At 39.7% G+C, this 23,998-nt stretch overlaps 1 protein-coding gene across 1 annotated transcript in view; it reads left to right on the top strand.

The window, feature by feature from the left end:
- Window positions 1–23,998, top strand: part of MPDZ (multiple PDZ domain crumbs cell polarity complex component) — a 779,300-nt gene that overhangs the window by 673,268 nt on the left and 82,034 nt on the right. Inside the window, exons 59-65 of the mRNA XM_079926367.1 lie at window positions 741–5,190; window positions 10,095–10,145; window positions 11,236–11,788; window positions 12,523–12,813; window positions 13,002–13,053; window positions 16,254–16,364; window positions 19,376–19,629. The gene's annotated coding sequence lies outside the window, so the exon portion shown is untranslated. The remainder of the gene's footprint in view (window positions 1–740; window positions 5,191–10,094; window positions 10,146–11,235; window positions 11,789–12,522; window positions 12,814–13,001; window positions 13,054–16,253; window positions 16,365–19,375; window positions 19,630–23,998) is intronic.

The following is a 23,998-nucleotide window of genomic DNA, read 5'->3' on the forward strand; positions in this document are numbered from 1 at the left end:
CTCTCAACCACTGCGCCACCAGGGAAGCCCGAAGATACAGTTTTGAAATGAATTTAAGATACGAATAATACATTCAAGAAGCCAAAGGAGAAACAACAATTTTTCATTCTATAATACCACATTTACTTTTGAGTATTTAATCATATTTAAATGAAATCTAAGTGAAAAATTTTTAAATATAAAAAATTAAACATTTCTTCAGCATATACTATATTCAAGGCAGTGTGGTACTATGAGCCAAAAAAGGAAGACATAATATGTCCTGGTTTTGAGAAATTTATTGGGTTGGCCAAAAAGTTAATTTGGGTTTTTCCGTAAGATGTAATACTCTTTGGTTGGGGAAATAAGACAGAAAAAAAGGCAAGTAGTGTCAAATGAGTATAAGTACTATTAGTATAACTTGGTCTCTGTTGTCTGTAGAGAACTCAAAATTTTTAATATACATTATATCTACAAGGGTCCAATGGGAGTCAGTTATGTTAGGACTGTCTCAGGACCCTAAACAACACAAAGCATGATACCCCAAAGCCCCCATTGCTGAATGCCATTCTCCTTCTTCAAAAAGTGTTGTTCTTCTCAGTGGCATCCTGTCTGCTATTCCTGGGAAAAGAGAGACTAAGTTTGTCAGACAGAAGCTGCATCCTAACTCTCTCTCCTAGCTTGTGCTTCAGACATCCACCGGCTTGCACTGGGTAACACCCTTTGTTTGATTAATCCACTTCTAAATCACTTATCTGCAGCCTTTCTGTACGAAGACTTAAGGGGCTCTTTAGGGCAACTGAAACTACAGAGGTGTGGCTCTACAGGAGCAGAAACCGTGAGACCGAGAAGTTTGTGAACAATGGGTATGTAAGCTTGGCCCTCGGGCCATACTAAACAGTAGATACAATCACCCCAAAATTGTTTTATATGTGTAATTTATTTTCCTATAATTAGCAAAGTATCATTTGTATTCTATAAGAAAATAATGCTGGTATGCATACTATAAATTTAACTGTAACCTGTTTATAACACTGTTTATTTCACCAGGAATAAAATGACTTATAAATAAACAGGTATTACTTCCCTTTTCCTTACTTACCCTAAGATCCCATTCATTTCTTTTCTTGCCTCTTTGTCTTTTCTGTCAGGTTTCTAATTCCCAGCCCCTCATCTCTCTTTTCCATCCTTTCCTTCTCATGATGGTGTGCATGAGGTAATGGGTTAATGTTTTTGACAGATTTTATTAAAATCAGTATTTGAAGGTCTACCTGAAGGAAATCTTCCACAGTTGCTCTCTTGGGAAACGGTGCAATATACTAATAAAATTGCCACTGCACATAACCTTTTTAGAATCCATCTTTGACAGATTTATTCCATAAACATATTTACTTTTGCGTTTCCTAAATTTATAAACGAAAGTTTTCTCTTATGTTATATTTTAATGACTTCTGATTATTTCAGATACTCAGAGGAAAAATAATGCTTGCTACTGTTGAAGATGTTCAAAAAAATGCAGCACAGCCTCTCAAGGTAGTCTGAAAAAAGATTGTCCAAAGAACTTCATGAATGAAAGCATCATCACCCAAAGCTTTTGCCTTTCAAAATAACAGTGATGTTTAAAAAATACCTTTACTTGAATAGATAGTATAGAGTTGCCATATGTGCCTCCCCTGACACACAGTTTTCCCTATTATTAGTATCTTGCATTGATGTGATATATTTGCTATAATTAACAAACAAATATTGACACATTATTCTTAACTGAGATCCATAGTTTAGATTAAGGTTCATGCTTTATATTAGACAGTTCTTTGGCTCTTGAAAAATATATAGTGTCATTTATCTACCATTGCAGCATAATAAAGAATAGTTTCATCATCCTAAAAATCCCCTGACTTTTACCTGTTCATCTCTTCCCCTTACCTCTGGCAGCTACTGATTGTTTTACTATTTCTAGGGCTCTGCCTTTTTCAGAATGTCATATAGTTGGAATCATATAGGATGTGGCCTTTTTAGACTGGCTTCTTTCACTGAGCAATAGGCCATTAAGATTCCTTCATGGTTTTGGTGGCTTGATCGCTCAATTTTTTTATTGCCAAACATACTCCATTCCATGTACCACAGTTTGTTTATCCATCCACCTATTAAGGGGCATCTTGGTTTCTTCCAGTTTCTGACATTATGAATAAATCTGCCTAACTTTCCTGTGCCGGTTTTTGTGTGGACGTAAGTTTTCAACTCAATAAGGTAAATACCTAGGAGTGCAAATGGTGGGTCATATGTTAACAGTATGTTTACTTTTGTAAGAAACTGCCGAACTTTCTTCCGGAATGGCTGTACTCTTCTGCAGTCCCACCAGCAGTGCATGGGAATTCCTCTTGTTCTGTATCCTCACCAGCATTTGGTGTTGTCAGCATTTTGTATTTTAGCCATCCTAAATGTGTAGTGGTATGTCATGGTTGTTTCAGTTTTCAATTTTCCTTATGACCAGTGGTGTTGAGAGTATTTTCATATGCTTTTCCACCTGTATATCTTTGGTAGATGTCTGCTCAGATGTGTTGCCCATTTTTAAATTGTGTTGCTTGTTTTCTTATTGTTGAGTTTTAAGGGTCCTTTCTCTATTTTGGATGCAAATCACCTGTCAGATATGTGTTTTGCAAATATTTTCTCCCAGTCCTTGGCTTGTCTTTTATTCTCTTTCACAGAGCAAAATTTTTAATTTTAATTAAGTCTAACATCAATTTTTCTTACATTTTCTCATATTTTTAATGTTGCATCTGAAAACTCATTGCCAGACGCAAGGGCACCTAGAGGTTCTCCCATGTTATCTTCTAGAAGGTTTATAGTTTTGAATCTTATTTACATTTAGGATTATAATCCATTTTGGGTTATTTTTCGTGAAGAGTATAAAGTCTGTGACTAGATTCATTTTTTTTTGCATATGACTGTCTAATTGTTCCAGCACCATTTGTTGAAAAGAGCATCCTTTTTCTATTTATTTGCCTTTTTTTTGTGACAAAGATTTAATGACTATATTTGAGTGGGTGTGGTGTTTTTTCTCCATTTTAAAAATAACACTTAACTAGATTTTTTTAAATAAAATGAAATATAAATAAGAAAAACACAAATGATCTATAAAGAGAGGGCTTCCATTTGTTAGATGATTGAGTAAAGTTGATTTTGCTCCCTTGTTTCAGAAATCATTCCAAAGCAACAAGGATAATGGGAGACACAGACACAGATTTTATTTTTGATAACAGTAGGAGATTTTTTTTTAAACTCTAAATCACAGTATCCAAGAAAAGGATTGCGAAATGTTGTGCTGGTTAAACAAGGATGCCAGGAGGCACTTAGATTTTGTATGTGGGGCTGTGAATCTCTAAACAGCTGGAATTCCCCAGAGTCAACATACTTCCTAGGGACAATGCCTTCTTTGGAAGAACGGAAATGGGTAATTGGGCTAGTTGCACAACTTTCCTGAAAGCAATTTTATACTGTAAAGAAGCACAGTTGTGTGCGCGCGCGCTCTCTCTCTCTCTCTGTCTCTGTCTCTCTCTCTCTCTCTCTCTTTCTCTCTCTCTCTCTCCTGTTACATAAAGCACTTCAGTATAAACCAGAAAGAATTTCTCCTATTTTGGAATGCTGGTCTCTTATGCATGAACTTCCTTTAATTGTAGAGGATAAATTTGCTTCATTCAAAGACATCTAATTTTTTTTTTAATTTGAGATACTACAAAAAGTCAAAGAAACAGAGAAAACAGAGGTCAGAGAATATTGATAATGATGTTGCCCTAAAACATGAAAATTGTGATTATAGGCATACATTTAAAAAAAGTAAAACACTTTTTAAAATATATAATAAGAGTTGAAAGCAGAGATATGAGGGCCCAGAGAGATGGCCATGTTGATGATTTTCATCTAAATAGCCTCAAGGAAATGGAATACTAGAGCCGACCAAAGATATAAGTACCTTCTAGCTCCCTCATAGATTAGGTACGATATTCAGTTAAATATGATTTGCGACATATCAAAAGCCAGGCCTGCCCCCTCTAATACCTCTTCACCTGCCAACCTTGGCATTATCCTCTCCTTCTGCCTAACACAAGAAGTTAAAGTAATTCTACTCCACTAGGTCAGGCGGGCACCTGTGTATCAGCTTAACCAAGACTGTATGGAAATGTACACTGCCTGCAAAAAAGGATATGAGTTATCGATGGCTGCTTTGACGACCTTGTCTAAGCACGTATCAGTTCATCTCTTGAGGCTTGTTGAACGTTGCATAGAGCCTGGCTGTGAAGACGAGATGATGGTCAGATAAACTGTAGTGCAGAGTAGCCTAGGAGTAGCACGCCACAAGATGGCGCTAGACTGGCGAGAACCGACACAGTAAAAAGCCTCAGAGAATTGAAGGAAGTATTTTTAGTCCATTTTGGAAGGAGGTTGCCAAGAAACAAACATTTTCTTGGGAAGACACGTATCTTTTGATCCAGTAAGTCCAAGTCTGAATATTAGACTCTACTGGAAATCAGTTGTGTGACTTTAAGCAAGTTACTCAAGCTCTGAGAGCCCTGTCTGTGAAGTGTAAGAGATGTTTGTATCGTTGGTTGTTGGTAGTTTTAACTGAGATGAAGTTCGGAAGGTACCTAGCACAGAGGAGGTGGCATTCAGGCTGTGATGCACAATTCCACAGGGCAGCATTCTCAGTGTGGATGACACTGGAAGCTGTGGAACGTGGAGGCCCTAGGCAGTCAGTTAGGATGACTATTATTATTGCTGCCTTCTCCTTTTGCCCAAAGGCAGCCCCAGCCAGTCATGTACTGGAATAGCACAGGAAAATTAATTCTCTGCTCTTTCTGTTTTACTTCTTGTTACTTTACAGCCTTATCCACGTGTGATGCGTGAGAAAAGGGCCTAAACTGATAGAAGAGTGTTCCTGGTCAAAGCCCCATTATTCTTTAACTAATTTGGGAAAGTGAATCAATTAAGAATTTGGTCCCCAGTTTCTTCGTCTGTGAAAAGAGAGAGTTGGACCAGATAATCTGTAACATTCTTTCCCCAATTCTTTGTTTTACAGGCTGGGTCCCGTTCAATCCTTTCATCCTGGTACAGTTGCCCATAGAGAAGAAACCTTGTTCTTAAAATGGCAATGAAATTCATTGAACATGAATTCCCAGAGGATAGGAGAAACGGGCCAGACTTCTCCTACAAGTATGTGGCATCTAGTCCTTGGCAAGAAAAGGAAGTTGTCAGGCTAAGCTTAAAATATTCCTCTTTGCTGATACAGTATTAATTAAATTTGCTTAATCATTGCTGCAACTGTTTAGCAGAGAGGACTTACGCACAGAGGGCTCAGGGAGCAAGCAGATTATGGGAAAGTATGGGAACATCGAGGGCAGAATCATGTTTACAATTAAAGTTGAACCTCCTCTCCATCTCCCTCCCCCCTCCCCCTTCTCCCTCTCTTCCTCCCCCTCCTGTCACTTCTACCACTCCTTCCTCTTTTTAATTTCAAGGAATTGAGCAGTTGCTCAGAGACCTTGGCGATTGCGCTGGGGCTCTGTCCAGCTGAACAGCCCTCCATTCCCATCTCCCTGGCAGTTACCCACAGTAACTAATGCAGACTGGGAACACATACGTAAGTCCCTTTCAAACGAAAGCCATCACATCTACTCCCACTTTCTTAGCAGGTTTTCTAAATCTTCAATAAGTTTGTGTTCGCTGGGAATGAATGTCTGAATTTAGGCTTCAAAAATATTCCTCCCCCCGTCCCAATCTGTATAATTACTGTTTTTTTTTTTTTTTCCTGAAGCCTTTCAAAATACTGTAATTAACAGATTGGCAGATAACCCATAGAACTGCAGTTAAGGCAAATATAGTATGCAGCTGTCTTTGCATTAAGTGATTAAATCAAATAGCATAGTTTTGAAGTACATTTATAAAGCATAAATTTACCTCCTGGCAAAACCGTCTTAAGTAACACACCCTGCACCATCTGTTCACTCAGTATTAATAACCATATTTCCCAGGACGATAGCTACGGAGAGCAGAGCTACCAGCTGTGCAGAGCTAAGAGGTGCTGAAGGATTCTTTGGAATACTCAGCAACTATTGGATCCTCTTAAGGATGCTCACAGTGATTGGGCATGTGAAACACACACACACAACATATATGTGTGTGTGTGTATATATATGTGTGTATATATATATATAGGCGCACATGCATGCACATACACCCATGCATGTGCCTACACTTGCCCATGTACACACGTGCACACACACACGCACACCACCTCAAGGTACAGATGACTGTATGCTCACTTTCCATGAAGAAGACAATACACTGGTGTGACTTTAACTGTATTTATTCAAGTACTTATTTCATTAAATGATTCATTCAGCAATGATTTATTAAATACCTCTATGTTTTAGATTAGGTTCTAGGTAGCAGGAATACATTGGTGAAGGGCAGTGGCCCCTGCTCTTATGGAGCTTACAGTCTAGCACAGAAGTCTCATTAATAGACTCACTACAATACATGGTAATGATTTAAAGGCAGGATAGAAACCCCCATTTAGGTTTATAAAATCAAAAGCTATAAATATTTTGCATTTCAAGGCTATGTGTAATAAGTGAAAACTGTTCCATAATCAAAAATGTATCCAGAACCTGCCATGAGTGGCAGTAGCCTCAGTGGACAAAACAAGAAAAAGGTGTTTCCAACCAGGTAAAAAAAACTGAAGGTAGCGGTAAAAAGAAACGCTAACTTGAATGATTCAGGCTATTGTGCAGAGTTTCAGAGACAGCCAGCAACTACTGAGGCATGAGAAGCCTGAATGGGTTTCACAGAGCAGTGGTCTGCCCTGGCTGCCCCCTGGAATAGTCTGGGAGCCTTCAAAAAATATTCATGGCCAGGTCCCACCCCAGATCAATTAGATTAGAGGATCTGCGGATGGGGCTTAGACATCTCTCGGGTTTTTTTTTTTAAGTTTTGGAGGTAATTTTAACGAAACTTATCCTGCAAGAAGTGGAATTTGAGCTAGATGTCAAATGATGGTATAATCTAGAGCTTTACTGGCCAATATGTTAGTCACTAGCCACATGTGGCCATTGGAACTTTAATTAATTAATTAAAATGAGATAAAAGTCAGGTTCTCAGTTGCCTTGTCCCACTTCATGTGCTCAGTAATCACCATAAATTCTGCTGGAATGTGAACCAGATGGATGAAGAAGAGAGAAACTGGATAATGATAGGAGTGAAGGCATAGTGTTTGGAGAATTCATTAGCGGCTGCGGGGAGAAGTGACTAGCTGCTTACAGCAGTGGGAACTTGTGAAAAAAGGTATGTAAGGGGGAGTGGTAGGAGATGGTGATAGTGAGGGTCCCTCAGTCAGACGGGAATACTTAGAGTTGAAGCAATAGCCAACAGGAAGTATGGAAAGATTGGATGTAGAAGAATGATAAAAGGGAAACTGTGTTAAAGCAAATGGCCTGGTGTAATTCAGGATGGATGGAGGATAGAGTAACTGGAGTTTGCAAAGCTGCTCTTTTCGTACCAGGCTCAATAGGAAGATGGGATGAAGACCTAGTCCAGTTAGCTAGAGCACGTTTCACTTCATTTCTAGTTTTATCTGGGAAGTCACACCAAAGCTCATTTAAGCTTAAAAAAAGTCAAAGATAGGATGGACTCAAACTTGTCAGCTTTCTTGAAGACATAAAGCTAGAGCTTCCGAAGTCATAATTTATTAGGAGGGATTGTACAGGCCATCCAAGCCAATTTTCTCAGGTCATAAGTGAAAACATAGAGGTACGGAGATGGTGAATGAATTCCCCATGGTCTCACAGCTAACGCAAGGTAGATACTGAACCAGAGTACAGGCTTTCCAGTTTCCAGACTGGGAGTCCTTTTATTACATACCACTTTCCAGATTTTAGTGTATAGTAAAAGTCAAAGAGAGTCACACACACAAAAATAGCTTTGTCATGAAGGTTTCAAAATGGAAGTACTTTGAGTAGGAAAGCAAAGAGCAGGAATGTAAATAATCAGTTGAAAATCAAAGATCAGATATTACTATTTTGTGCAGGAAAGTGGAAGTAGATTCTTAAATTTTGTGGTTTACATGAAACACCAAGAATGCAAGCATCTAAGCTTCTTTTACTTCTGTTAACGATATGATTGCTTCTTTTAGGGGTACCAATCATTTGATCTTTGGGGACTTAGCGTTATACAAAATCTTGTCTACCTAAGAGTCCATTACTCTTGTGAACTCTTGTGAACAATGCCTTATTAGAAACACACAGTGCTTTCTGTTACGGCTGCTTAATCTAAAGATAAAAAGAAAGGTTTCCCTTGGTAAAGTCTGAGTAACATAGTGCTGCCAGACTGGACTACAAGATTCAGCCTGCAAAAGAAGGTATTCTGAGCTTTGCTTTGTATCAGTATTTATTATTGTATCAGCAGCTACATTTGACGTGCTTATAATTTATTAATAGTCTTTATCTGGAAGCAGAAACAAATTCCATAATTCTCGTGAATCACATATCCTCCAGGCATTTTTTAAATCTAGTTTTTGTTTGCTGTCACTGCTACTGAACATTTCTCATTGCAATTCATGCAGAAGCTGTTCACTGAAAACTGGTATCTGGCCTACTCCAATATTTTCCATTTTATTGGTCGATGGGAGTTGGCTTTAAACTACCAAGCTTATAATTTATTACCGGAACAGACAATTTAAACATTTTAGGATGTGTTCAGGCACAGCTCAAAGTTTTAACAAGGCTGCTCTCTTTATTTCAGAGCCCTTCCCTGTCGAGTAGGCTCTTGTATTTTAACAAAGAAATCACTTTTTTTTTTCTTTCAGTTTTCCCTTGAGTTAGAATGTGTATTGAAACACTTTATGAGGAAGGTAATGTGGGGAAGTAAAGTTAATCTCCAGGAAGGGAAAAAAAAAACTGGGAGTCTTTTGAGGTCATATAAAAAATAAGTGAAAAGATGGCCCAATTATTTTGACAGCAGATGGGATCTCTAAGCTGTTAATTAAGAGACTAACCATTAAGAACATGAAGACTCAAGTTTCTAGAGGTTTACTCCTTCTTTTCTGGTGTTTTGAGAAGATTTGATTATATGGTACTATTTTTAAATGTCATTTTATAGTTTTAAAAAATGACAGAAGAAGCACCTTAACAAAATGATCATCCTGAGGGGACAAGAGTAAAAAACCACCGTATTCCAGGTTTTCATCTTACGTTAACTCCAAACTATTTCCCCCGTGGACAAAAGACCATTCATTACGAGAAGTAGGTGATATAATTCAACATGCCTATGCTAGGCCAACTAATAAATCAGGCAAATGGGTGCCCTAGGCAACAGAATGGTATCTTCAGCTGATGGGATAAATAGGTGGATGGACAGACGGCAGAATGAACTGATGGATAGATGGGCAGACAGTATTAGTACTCATGTGAACAAATGCCACCCAGTGTTCATGTCAAATAGAAAAAAAGCAGGAAGAACCAAGAGAATTGCCAATTGGTAGATAGCCTCAGTAATGACAGTAGAAATAACTCAAGGAACACAGTTCTTTCTGGCACGAGCTTTGTCTTACTTGACTTTATATCCTCCGCATCTATCATAGTCCCTCTCATTCAGTAGTTCAATAAAGTTGCATAAATGGAGATAAAAGAACAGAAATAAGGACTCCTAGATGCGAATGCTATCAAATTGCATTTCAGGGAACAAGAATGGGATATTTCCATTAGAATTGAAAAGAATCTTAGTATCACAGAAGGAAAACAACTGGAGTGGAAATAATGACTTTTAAAGATGTTCGTTCTGAAGCAGCCTGTCTAGAAAGCCCTGAGAAGTCCTTGATGAAGGGGAGAGATGTTGGTGACAGGGCTGTAGAATGGGTGGAATGTGCAGGGCCATGAAACAGGACGAGGCCAGGAGCAAGGAGACCAAGGTAGACCTGGATGTGCCGTCTCTAGACGAGGAGTCCTGGGACAAACCTTCTGTGGGCCTAGTTTCTTATTGTATTAAATAAACTAATTTATTTACCCCTTAGATTCTTTTCTAAGTCTAATGTACATTTTTATAATCCTTATGTTTTATTCTAGAAATCTCTTGTCTGACTCCCTGCAGTACAGGTGATTACTCTTTGGGAGAAGGTGGGCAGAAAGCAGAAATATTGGTTATCATATTACTTTCATTTATGTTATGACTTGAAAAGTTTTTCATGTTTCTCAAATGTGATTTTATTATATGAAACCCTAAAATACTGAGTCTACGTAGGAGTTCCTAAAAGTAGCACCTGGAAAAAATTGGGTTTGAGCCAAAAAAAATTACTTTAAAAGAAACTTCTCTAAAAACATGTTGATATTGGTATGTATTTGGAACTACGTATGCTACGTGCTAAAACCTTTGTATTCTTTCCTTTTTAAGAAAAATCATTCAGTGATTAGCATTGAGATACATGATAAAGGCTTATGTTTCATTGGTTTAAGCTTTCAAATTGGGAATTTCAAGGATCTGGTGAAGCACAGGTTCATCCCCAGGTTTGGCAGTCTGCAATTTTCAAATACACTTTGAACTCTCCGTGCAACTATAGATTTCTTTCTAGCTATAGGTTTCTTTCTAGATATTTATAGTAATGCACAGAGTGCAGAGGAGTGGATACCTATACCTGAATATTTGTTTCTCCTCTGTAGGAGGCTGGGAACAAAATGTTTCTGTTAGTAGAAAATGACAACAGTAAATATGAAGGGAGAAGAACCACAAATCAGCAATGATGCATATGGTAAAGCAAACATAGGGCAGCTTTATCCCAACGTAGAAACGCTTTGAAGAGAAACAGAGTTCAAGTGAAATCTGTTAACCCAACACTGTGAGCGGGTTTCAATGGAAGAGGAAAAACCCTGAGGCGAAAGAACTCTCAGGAGGGTCCCATAAAAGGCTGAAGTGGGGCGACCTCTGCCTTGAGTTGGTTTTCAGCAGAACAGCATTATGGGGCAGTGATATTAACATACAGAAATAAGAACGGAGCACTTCATCTTGTTGAGGAGAATCAATCTATATAGGCTTGTAGGACTGTGTCCTGTGGATTATTGGACTAGGAGCTGTGCCAGGTGCACTCAGAAAAATTGGGGTGTTTTGAATAAAGACATTTCAGGTGCGGTAAAGCTCTATTGGTTTTATTAGTATTCTTAATCATAACTACTGTTTCTCATGTGACTGAGGACTTTTATCTCTACCTTCCAGATAAAGAAACAGAAAAAGAAAGAAGTAAAATGACATTTCCCACATCACTCTGTTGGCATGTTACAGGGCAAAGGTTTGAACTCATATTAATGTGATCCTTTTATTTGATATTTTTACATGTATGTATTTTTATTTCATTTGCATTTTCCAATAATTTTTAAAATCCATGTTGAAAATGTTTAGAACCACAGTTGTAATAAGAAGATCCTAGTGTTTTTGTCTGAGACAGAACCTAATAAAACTGTTTAAAAGCTGGGATTTCTTGTAAAATGGATGGCTAGTGGGAAGCAGCCGCATAGCACAGGGAGATCAGCTCGATGCTTTGTGACCAACCTAGAGGGGTGGGATAGGGAGGGTGGGAGGGAGACTCAAGAGGGAGGGTATATGGGGATGTATGTATATTTATAGCTGATTTACTTTGTTATACAGCAGAAACTAACACAGCATTGTAAAGCAATTATACTCCAATGAAGATATAAAAACCATTTTTTTTAAAGTTGGGATATCTCACTTTGAGGAGTTGGATGTGATGGTGACAGCTGTGGGCATCAATGTATGTATCTCAAAAGGAGTTAAAGCTCAGCAGGACTGATCAATGGACCATTTCTTAGAACTGTTTGTTAGGAAACAGTTTGAAACTTATAGAAGACTTGCAGTTTGAAACTTAGAGAAAATTTGCAAGTCTTATAGAAAAAGACTGCCCAATAGCCTTTACCCAGCTGCACTTACCGTTTATAATTTGTCCTGTGTGCTCTCTTTCTGTGTAAACATTATTCTTCGTCCCATACTTTTGAAATTGAGTCGCATACATCATGGCCCTTTGCTTTTAAATACTTTATGTGTATCTCCTAAGAAAAAGGTTATTCCCTTAAAAATCCACAGCAGGGTTAGCAGCTTAACTAATTTAACATCAACACGGGACCTCTGTCTTATCTACCATCTCTATTTCAGTTTTGTCAGTTCACCCACTCAGCAATGTCCTTTACAGCCTGTTTTCCCTCCAGTACAGGATACAATTAAGGATCACATATTTCTGATCCTTTACTTATCATGTTTCTCTGGTCTCCTTTAATTTGGAACAGCTCCCAGGAGCAGCAAGACACTTGAAAACTCTCAGAAAGTAATAGGATACCATCCTTCTAGGGGAAAAAGTTGGGTGGCTCAGAGGTCAGAGTGGAGACTGAGACTTGCATGCGAAATTCGCAGACCATCTTCCTGGGTGTGGTAGAGGTTTCCAGGGTAAATCCCAAACACCATTAATCAGGGGTGATAATTTGGTTTTTTAAGGTCTTTCAGGACACCCGAGAAGAAACATTTCTCAACGTTGTTCATCAGCTGCCTTCTGTCTCAGCTGCCTCTGGGATAATCCTCTCCCTGTGTGAGGGCTGACCTGGAGAGCAGTGCTGAGCCTCTGATCAGACGCTATCCCACGGATGCTCAGGGAACAGAATCCCACTGAATGGAGCATAGATGTTTCTGAAGGTCTGAGGATCTGTGCCCTTCTTCAGCCAAGGACTGCTGGTGGGAATGTCAACTGAAGACCTCGAGCAGGAAGCCTTTGTTACTTGAGTTTTTTAGGCAAGAAACAATGAAAAATTACTGTATCCACTTCAAGAAATGAATAACAGAAATGGAAAACTGATCGTAACAAATTGAATGCAGAATACTAAAGCGTAGTATTCGTGAATAATGAATATCTGCATGTTGTCTAGAGAAAGGGGAATGAAAATGAAGTCCCCGACTCTCATTCTTTTTTTGTCTCTTAGCATCAGCAGGGCCAGGAAGAGGATCATTAACAGGAAGGTGGAACACTCACAGGTGCGTTTCTGCCCCTTCAACACTGTGCTTTCCAAGGGTTGACCTTAAACTCTCTGTGGGGACCCAGGTTGACAATCTCTGAGGATGTCAGTTATTAGACTGACTCCCTTCTCAGAAACAGGGCCATCAAAAGGGAAGTCCAAAGGAGGGAAATTCCCGGGCCAACCTTGGGAATAAAAGTATGACAGAGGGCTTCCCTAGTGGCGCAGTGGTTGAGAGTCCGCCTGCCGATGCAGGGGACACGGGTTCGTGCCCTGGTCCGGGAAGATCCCACATGCCGTGGAGCGGCTAGGCCCGTGAGCCATGGCCGCTGAGCCTGCGCGTCTGGAGCCTGTGCTCCGCAATGGGAGAGGCGACAACAGTGAGAGGCCCGTGTACTGCAAAAAAAAAAAAAAGTATGGGGCCCACCTACTCAGTGGTGGTATGGGCTGCAGTAAACACTAGTCAGGGTTATACAGAGAAACAGAGCCAGTAGCGTGTGTATAGAGAGATTTATTTAAGGAATTGGCTCACGTGATTATGGAGGCTGGCAAGTCCAAGATCCTCAGGGTGGGCTGGCAGGCTGGAGACCTAGGGAAGAGCAGATGTTATGGTTCAAGTCTGAAGGCCATCTGGAAAATTCCTTCTTGCTCAGGGGAGGTCAGTCTTCTGTTCTATTCAGGCCTTTAACTGATTGAACAGGGCCACCTGCATTGTGAAAGGCAATACTATGCTTTATGCAAGTGTGCTCATTTAAATGTTAATCTTATCTAAAAGCACCCTCACAAAAACATCAACTCTGTATAGGTTTAAACAAATGCATAGAGTCACGTATCTTATTTTATCAGTTTTATACAACAAACAGCTATTTTTTTGGCCCCAGCAAGTTTCACTTTCCATTTAATGTGATATTTATGATAAACTGTCTTCCTTCTTTCTTTTTCTTTTTTTTTTTATTAATTAATTAATTTTATTTTTGGCTGCGTTGGGTCTTCGTTGCTGTGCGCGGGCTTTCTCTAGTTGCGGTGAGCAGGGGCTACTCTTCGTTGAGGTGCACAGGCTTCTTATTTCGGACCACGGGCTCTAGGCGCGCGGGCTTCAGTAGTTGTGGCGCACAGGCTTAGTTGCTCCACAGCATGTGGGAACTTACGGACCAGGGCTCGAACCCATGTTTCCCGCATTGGCAGGCAGATTCTTAACCACTGCACCACCAGGGAAGCCCCTTCTTTTTTCTTTATTGCGCCAGTTACAATACTAACTTTACCATTTCCACTCTATGTCTTTATTTTAAATAACAAAAATTTTTCAGATTTATGTTGCTGAACTAGAAAAATAAGTTAATATTTTCACTGTAAAATCATTAATTTCAATATAATTATCAATTAAACTTACACAGATGTCATGATAACCTGTGATGTTTTCTTAAGATATTCAAATAAATGCATTACAATGTTGCATTGATTCATAGAAAAAATTTGAACTGAATTAATTCATTGGCACCGACATGTGCTTTATATGATACTACAAAAGATGCACTAGCACCTCACACATAGTACAATATATTACAAGATGCAATAGTTAGCACAAAATGGAGGACTAAAATAGTATTAAATTGAAAGATAGTTTACACTGTCCGTTGATGGACATTTAGGTTGTTTCCATGGCTATCATGAATAATGCTACAATAAACATGGGTGTATCTCTTCAAGATCCTGATTTCAAGTCCCTTGGATATATACCTGGAAGTAATTCTATTTTTAATTTTTTGAGGAGCCTGCATACTATTTTCCATAGTGGCTATACCAGTTTCTATTCCCACCAACAGAGTACTACTCTTCTCTTTTCTCCACATCCTTCCCAACGCTTGTTATCTTTTGGGTTTTTTGATAATAGCCATCCTTCTCCAAAGAAGATATGTAGATGGCCAACAGACACATTAAAAGGTGTTCATATCACTAATCATCCAGGATATGCAAATTAAATCCACAGTGAGACAGTCACCACCTCAGCTTTGGGCCAAGGCCACAAACTTTCTGGGAAGTCCTCAGCCAATGTCTGAGCATGGCAGTGGCGGGGGGCTTCTATCTGTGGCAGGACACAGCAGTCTTCTATCTGCAGTTCCTGATGGGCTGGTGGAGAGTTTGCCTACAGCTCCTCTGCCCAATCCTTCCCCCTCCCTGCTTTCCTTTCACAAGGTTCAGATGTGCACTATCACCTAATATCTTTCTTTACCCAGACCTGCTTCTTGCTCCCTTGTCTTTCATGGACATCATCACCCCTTCTCCCCCAATAAAAGTTTTAGCCCCAAATTACCTTTTCATGTCTGCTTCCAAGAGACACAATTCCTTAAATTGTTTTCCTTTTCTTCTGCTCTGTGATTGCTTGAAATTTTTAGTGTCTCCCATCCTTTCTTAGGGATGTTTTTAGACTCTCTGGCAGTAAAATCCCACATATTTCTGCACACAACTTAACTGAAATCTACGTTGCTAAAGTTTATGTTTATCAAGAACTGTAAGGCGATATATTCATGTCCTCATATTCTGAAGTCTTTTTTTCCTTTTTTGATAATAATCACAAATTATCAGTGTTACCAAATCAAATAATTCTGGAGTTGCAGCCACCTTGCCCAACACTGCTCTTTTATAGATGATATGATGTAGCTGAGGGCCAGAGTATTTAAGTGATTCATCTCAAATTGCAAGAATTATAGGATGAATTTTCTTCAGAAGTTAATTGTCTCGAGAATTTCTTCACTTTCATGACATTTCTAATCAGAAAGTGTCAGATCCTAGCTCTAAACTGCTCATGTACTAATCTTACTAAATTACTTCCTAATGTCTTTAAGATTATTTTACTCATCTGAGGTTTGAGAGATTAGCTCTGTGTATGTGATGAGTGCATTCTCCTTGGGGGTATATATTCCATATATGCTGGGGAAAGCTATTTGCCCGGGGCTAGGTTAGCAAGGAACAAGGTGATCATGGAAAGCCCATTAATTAATATATATTTAATTTAATTAGTTTGGGCCAGGAAGTTAATATAGAGTACAGTATTAAAAGATATAAAAGTGCTAATTAATAATGAAAAATGAATTTAGATAATCTATGGGATGTTTTTAAAAGTATCCTTTTTTTTTTCTCTTGTTCTTTCCATGGCTCCCCACCTTCCTTCTTCTTCATCCAAATGGCTACCGCTGTGATTGTCCATTATTCGATCAACAGTTAACCCCCAGGAACAGAATCTAGGATTTCCCAGGAAGGCATTATTAGCCTCCTTTCCTGCAGACATTGTGGTGCATCTTGGGAAGAGAAACTCAAATTAGCTACCAAAAGGTAAGATAGAACTGGGGGTGCCTACTCAGACTTGGGTAGGAGGCAAGGAGGGTGGCAGTTTACAACAATTATACTTTACAGTTCTGAAAGGATTAAACACATACACACCCAGTTAATTTGACCCCAGGAGGCATGCAAGCAATTTTCTTCCCCTAAGTAATTCTGTCAAATGTATCCATGTTTTCATTAACTGCTGAAATAATTTTTTCTATTCATTGTAGGTTATACTGTACTTGTTTTGTGTTAATAAGTATTTATCCTCTTACCTTATACTATTACAATCATTAACTGCAGTGTGTAAATGTACTAGTTATTACTGTCTAATTTTTGTTGAGAAAAGCACAACAAAGGAGTGAAGGTGAAAAAAACATTTCATAAAAAGCATGCAGCCAGAGTTTCCTGCCAAGTAGCAGGGCACTGAATTCATGACATTTAGTTTCTGTGCCCAACAGCTATGTCCTATGGTTTTATTGAAAGAGAATACTGATCAGCCCAGGGAAAATAATATTCTTGAGAATTGCACATCTTGGAACTGAAGAAAATGAGAAATTGGAGGGAAACTATCCATGAGGTACTGCCTCTCCCCCCTCCCTTCTTTCCTTCCTTCCTTCCTCTCCTTCCCATCCCCTCCTTCTTCTTCCTCTTTTTCTTGTTCTTTTTTTTTTTTTTTTTTTTGTGGTACGCGGGCCTCTCACTGTTGTGGCCTCTCCCGTTGCGGAGCACAGGCTCCATACGCGCAGGCTCAGCGGCCATGGCTCACGGGCCCAGCCGCTCCGCGGCATGTGGGATCCTCCCGGACCGGGGCACGAAACCCTGTCCCCTGCATCGGCAGGCGGACTCTCAACCACTGCGCCACTGGGGAAGCTCTCTTGTTCTTTTTTTTAATGGAAACAATTTAACTGTGGACCAGGAAGGCATCAGAAGTAAGATACAGATAAGATAAGGTAGCTTCCAGTCAACAGTATCCATTTGGAAAGTTGGTTACCACACAGAAAAAAAAATGCACAACGTTAAGAACTAACCATAAGGAAAAGTGAAATTAAATGCTAGTAAGTGATACAAAAAGAATAAGCATTAAGGGGGAACAAATGCATGTATACATGGCTCAGTTACTAAAAAAAAGTCTCATAGCTGTCAAAGCACTTCAGGGATGTTGTGGATAAGCAATGTCTTGAATATGACTCTTTTTTGTACACAATATTTTAAATGAAACAAAATCTGGGGAGAATGTAGCAAGTGCAGCCTCTTCACTATGCAGTATGTTAATGCGTCAGATTGGTTGTACTGCTGAACAGCTTGAGGGAATGGCAGTATTTTAATAATACTATATGGTAACCTGGCCTTTATAAATCATCTCTGTTTACCTGCAAGATGGTATTAGCTTAAGTACAGAAATGTCATTCCTGTAGCTGTATATCACTTGATTTTTATTTGAATTAGCAAGGTAGCATTTAAGTCTTTTTTTAAGGAGAGGAATTAGATTAGTTTTGGAGGAGAGGAATGTTGATTACTGAACATAAACATATGTATTTGTCAGGGTTGAATGTAGGTTCCAGGGTTGAATGTAGGTTCCAGTAATTATCATTTGTTGTTTTTTGACCATGAGAAGGTTACCTCAATTTCTTACTAGTTGCAACCTAAAGGCAAAAATAATGGAGCATCCTGGAAGTACATCTGCAGTCCTGTTTCTTTGTCTTGGATTACTCTAAAATCCGTTTCACACACATTATTTAAAGAAAGGCCATTGGCACAGATGGAGAATCTGAAGCGCAGGAAGGTTGTCTGTGATTAGCTATAAGCCGCACTTATTTATGCTACTTGCACAGGGTATATTCGAAAATTTACATGTTTTTATTCCATTTTAGTGTTTTTCTTTTTTGCATCAAATAATTTCTCTGTATAAACAATCTGTGTTGATCGATTTTAAAAATGCCTTAATCCGAATGTCTCAGGGAAGGCGACAGGCGACAGTGCTGGCTGCCACACACCACCTCTCAACAGCATCCTGTCCAGGAGCACTGCTGTTGGTCTTGTCCACTACAATGAATTATGCATAACTGGAAGGCTAGTTGTTGGCATGGAAAAAGTGTGACATGTTAGATTAAAATTAAATATTGAGTAGGTTTCCTCCTAGAGGCATGAATCAAAGAAAAATGCTTCTTTTTCATCAGTGAATGTGGAGGCTTCCCGTTAACGAGTCTTTGCACAAAGGAATCTGACTGTCACAACATGGCGCAGAACACTGAGTACATCACGCCCGGCTCTGTCCTCCAGTGTTGGTTGGTGTCACAAGGAAGTCCCAACAGTTCTCGGAAATGACTTGGTGATGAGAATCTTTCTGTAGACTCTGCTGCTTTTTCCATGGACCCTTTATGGCCTTTGGTTGAGTGGAGCCTGAACTTAACCCACAGACCCATTAGGGGCAGTCGTAAAGCAAATTACAACAATAACTATGTCAACCATGAAACGGACGAAAACACCCCCAAGTGATGCCCCTTTCCCTTCCTCACTCAGGAAGGCTCAGTGAGCAAGCCCTGGGAACAAGAACCTACTGAGAGAAGGTGAAGGACTAACTAGGAGCCACTCTGACAGGCCTGGGAAGGGAAGGAAGGAGATACAATAGCCACTGAGCAAACCAGCCAACCTTCTCCGAAAATATCAACTCCAAATTTAACTTGCTTTTGTTGGTCAATTTCCTTGTCGGTTCCTTCTTCCCTTTTTTGTAATAACACATTGGAAGAGAATGAAAATATGGTCTCTACTTTTCAAAGCAAAGTAAACCAAGCACCAAAAAAGACGTTATTCAGGATATGTCTATTACAAACTTGGCTCTCCCAAACCGATCCAGTCTTTTCAAGATCCTGGATTAAAATCTCTTCGGTCCTTCTCCCGATATGGTAGCTGACATTAACACTCGAGGCTTGGCTAGGGATATCAAAGGTCATTTCTTTTGCAGGGATGGCCATGTATCTGGGTGTTTATTTCTCTGCTAACTAGAGGTTCCTTTGCAGATATTGGACTGCTGTCTCTGACGATGTTCCAGTGCCCCCTGAGGGCTTCTGAGTGTAATAAAAGCAAACGAAAAAGCGGCTTTGTATGAAATAATTCACTGTGCAGGAACAAAGCTGAATATGGGACTCAAAGGATCTCTGAAGTAAAGATTAACCTCCAGTCATCAGGAAACCTAAAGTCATTTGAAATAAGAGGTGCCACAAGCCAGAAGACAGAAGCCATAAACACATACAATATTAATAAAGCAATTACAGTAAGTGCTATAACGCTCTGCTTTTCAAATCTCTTGCCACTTCAAGAAACATCTGTCCCCGCCACTAGAAATTACTGTTAAAAAAACCAAACCAAACCAAACAAGCTGTGCTTTGTGTTTCAGCTTTTCATTCAGTATCCTGATCAGCCAGTCCACTGCCAGAGCTTCAATACCAATTTAATAGCCTATTCCCTGGGTTGGTTTTCCAACCAATGTAGCCAGTTGTACTTAGAGTAAGCAGAGGAGCAATTAGCTGATGCACTGCATTGTGCAAACTGCCTGGATCCAATCACGCATAATGTCTCAGGGGAAATTCAAGTGACCAGATGAATCCTTATTTAGTAGAAACTGGCTTGAGCCTTAGCTTCCCCAGATCCTGAAAGTTGTTGGTTCCTTATATATTTTTAAAATAAATTTTCATGTTTAGTTACAGTGCACATGTTTGTTACTTTGTTGCTGGTCAGTACACTTCAGACATGCCTGCTAGAGGGAGGAGACATGGTGATGAATGCACACCTTTTCAAAAAACCAGATTGGCCTGAGTTCTATTCCCTGTTTGAATGGGAATGACACAGATTCTCTGAAAGTTTCCTTTCCCACATTTTAAAATAGGAAATTTAATTCCTCCCCATCTCACAGGGGATCAGATGGAAACTTTTCCTGAAAATGCTGTGTATACTGTAGAGAGCCCTAACAGGGTAAGGATTCCCCCATACATGAGTTGTGGTACACTTTATCCTGGAATAGCAACCTATCTTAGAAAATAATTGAGAAGAAAGGCAGCCATGTCCCTAAGTAATCACTGACCCTTCCATTGAAAAGAGACACAACAACAAAGCTGAGGGATTCAGGAAACAGGGAATGAAGTTTGCTTCAATGATGAAGAAAGAGATAAAGGTAGTAGTGGTTTCTTAAATGGAAGATTATGACAGAAGATAAATTTCAGACGTCCACTACTTGGGGTTGTAGATCTGAATGAGCAATTGGGTTAAACGTTCACCCCAGTATTTAAATTAGAAACCCTTAAAGTCTACCTAGGTTTCTTTTCCACACTTATCACGAAGTCCTGATTTCATTGATCACCAGCTCTCTCTTCTTGCTATCTGTGTCATAAAATAGGCTTCCTCTTTTTATTCTCCTTCCCACGGACTTTGTTCAAAGCCATCTCCATTCTTGCCAAGACTTCAGCGGCCTGCTGAATGATCTGTCTGCTTGTGGCCTCCTGCGCCTTTCATCTGTTCTCCAGATTGGTAACAGAATGTTTTCCTAAAATTCAGACCTGAGCTGTCATTTCCCACTTAAGCCTTCTCCATGCCCGCTCTCACCTACTGAACAGAGCTTGAGCTCTTTAGGCGGCCTGCTGATCCTTTGTGATAGAGCCCTTTGCCTGACTTTTTGTTCCATGTGTCCTAACTCCATACACGGTCCTTCCATACTACTTTCAGTTCCTAGAATACGACATCCTTTGGAGCCTGGCAATGCGTTCCTCCTTCATTGTGCATTCTTCACTCTGCACACTTGTCCACAAAACCAATCACCTCTTATCCTTTTCTGTCTAGCTTATTAGATAACCTGGTTTGGGTTTGCTGGTCACTTCTCTCTGTACACACCAGCTTTTAGAGTACTGTTCTCAATGTGTGTGGGATACAGCATCATAACATAGTGGAAAGAAGGGAGCTTTGGAATCTTTTATTTTATTTTTTTTTTTGCGGTATGCAGGCGTTTCACTGTTGTGGCCTCTCCCGTTGCGGAGCACAGGCTCTGGACGCGCAGGCTCAGCGGCCATGGCTCACGGGCCCAGCTGCTCCGCAGCATGTGGGATCTTCCCGGACCGGGGCACGAACCCGTGTCCCCTGCATCGGCAGGCAGACTCTCAACCACTGTGCCACCAGGGAAGCCCTCAAATTTGGTTTTAAGTCCTAGCTTACAACTTACTATGGCAAATTATTTATACTCTTGGAACCCTAGTTCTCCCATTTGTCAAATAGGAATAAGAATGTCCAAGTTTGGTGAGGATTAGCAATAGTATATATGAAATACCTGATGCTATACTTATAGTAAGGGCTCTATATAGGATTGCCACAGTAGATTATATTGTAATTGCTTTGTTAGTTGTCTTCCTCATCTCCTTTAAACTATGACTTTGAAAAAAGGGGTTATATCATCTTATTTTTTCTTGTTCATCATTCTGGCCTCAGTACCTAGCAAAGAGCCTGGCACATAGCAATTGTGTAATACATATTTGCTCAAAGAATCAACAAAAAATAAAAGGTACATGAATGGTGAAATCTCTTTGAGAATTCGTACTACAGCAGGATTAGAAGTAATGACTTTGATAGTGTCTGTAAATCTGAAGCATATTTAAAACAGCATTGGATTTTCTGGTTCTTGAGTTTTACTATGCTGACAAATGAACATGTTTGGAAGCTGTTTCTTCTGAAAGGACAGACTGCTATCAACATGAAATGAAGGCCTGTATATAGTATAATCCCATGTTGTTTTACCATCTTAATCAGGTGTTTTGAAAATGGAATCTGGTACCTAAATGGCTCTGAATTTTGACTCTCAGGTGGAACGTTGTATGTGAAGCAGGGAGTGGAAAGAGATAGGAGATGACCGGTCAATTAGAGGCCAGATGGAGGAGTACCTTGCAGTTCACAGTTATAACTTGGACATCCCCCTTTCAGGGATTTATTGAAGGATTTAAACAGGGATGTGACAGAACCAGATGTCTGCTTCAGGATTTTATATGGAGGGTGTGTACAGGATGATTCCCAAGGGAGCAAATCTAAAGAACATCCGGAGGTTGTTGAAGAACAAAGGAGATGATGAAGAGCTGAAATAAACAGTGGTCAGGACCAGCTTCAGGGTCATGTGACCTGTGCAATCACACAAGAAAGGTCCCCGACTTAGAAAGGTCCTGTACTTGTTTCATGCTCCGTTGTCATTGTCTTGAAACTTTTAATAATTTTTGGAAAAGGGACCCTGCATTCATTTTGCACTTGGCCCTGCAAATTACTTAACTGGTCCTGGCAGAGGTAGCAGGAGAGAAATCATGATAGATGGTCCAACACATAGGAGGATAAGTGTTCTGTTCCTCTTTGCTTTTCTGTGTATGTGATTTCCGTAGTGCCCTCAGGTTAATCCCTGCCTGACCCGAGTGAGGTGTGGGTGTTGGGATGAGTGGAATAGAGAAGATTTAAGCATTTAATTATAGTAATATAAAAGAGTAAATACTAAGTCTCTCTCCTTCAGTGGGGAAGTTTTGATGTCTCGTCCAGGCAGTGCATAGTCAGGATTGATTAAGGGTAGAAACAATTATCTATGTTCTTCTGTCTTTTCCTGATTAAAAAAGAAAATTTTATTCTGTGTCCAAAAGAGGGGCGTAAAATCGTGCCAAGATATTGGAAGCCTAAGGCCAGTTCCTTCTAGCCTGAAGGATTGTGACAGCAGGATATCAGAGAGAGAGGCCTGAAGGGGACAGCGTCCTCTGGCATTCAGGTTCCCATGCTGGGTACAAGTTCACATGCCCCGAGAATGACACAGAAGTAGTGATGACCGTGAGAGCCTGGTTTTTGCATCTCGGCAGCTGTCATTTTTCCCGGAAGACTGGTGCTTACTCTCTCCCCATGCCCCATTCCAAACAAAACTCCCAAGCTTTGCTGCAGAATTTGACTTTGGAGCAGAAGCGCTGATACGGATTGAGGTTGAATTTCTTTACAGCCTATTGGGGTAGGTGCTTAGAGTCAAATTTAAGTTAATTAAAGAAAACAAGGTGTACTATTTCTGCAACCTAAATAGGAGGTTGCAAATTCGTACCTGCGGCATAGACATAAACCACTGTCTGGTACTAAGAAGACAGAAATATTAAGACATAATCTTAATTGCAAGAAACCAGTTCCCTCATCGGAGTACTTTTAAGTATCTGAAATTGCAGCATTATATTCCTTCTTCATGTGTACGTTTAATAGACTTTCACGTTATTAGGAGTTATACAACCACAATATATGTGAACAGTTACATATTGTTAAAACTGATACATTTTCCATTACCTAACTGCCATAGTATGGGGTTTAGCATTATAATGCTCCTTCATACCTTTCCTACAATTTCTTTATGATAACTTTCCCTTTCATCTTTGTGTAATTAGGAAGTATTTATTTTTATGAGATCCTAAAGGAAAATAGTAACTACCAGCATGGGAAATAGATTTATTCCCACTTTCCTGCTTGGTATCCATTTGTGAGGACATTCTAGGCTTGTGCAATGCTTAGTGCTTGTAAAAATCAAGAACATCATCTCTTACTGAAGAAGGTATGGGCCCATCACTTTTTGGTATTATTTTGTGTTTTTTCAAAACTGGATATAA

This window comes from Stenella coeruleoalba, assembly GCF_951394435.1.
Source record: "Stenella coeruleoalba genome assembly, chromosome: 7".
Taxonomy (NCBI): Eukaryota; Metazoa; Chordata; class Mammalia; order Artiodactyla; family Delphinidae; genus Stenella; species Stenella coeruleoalba.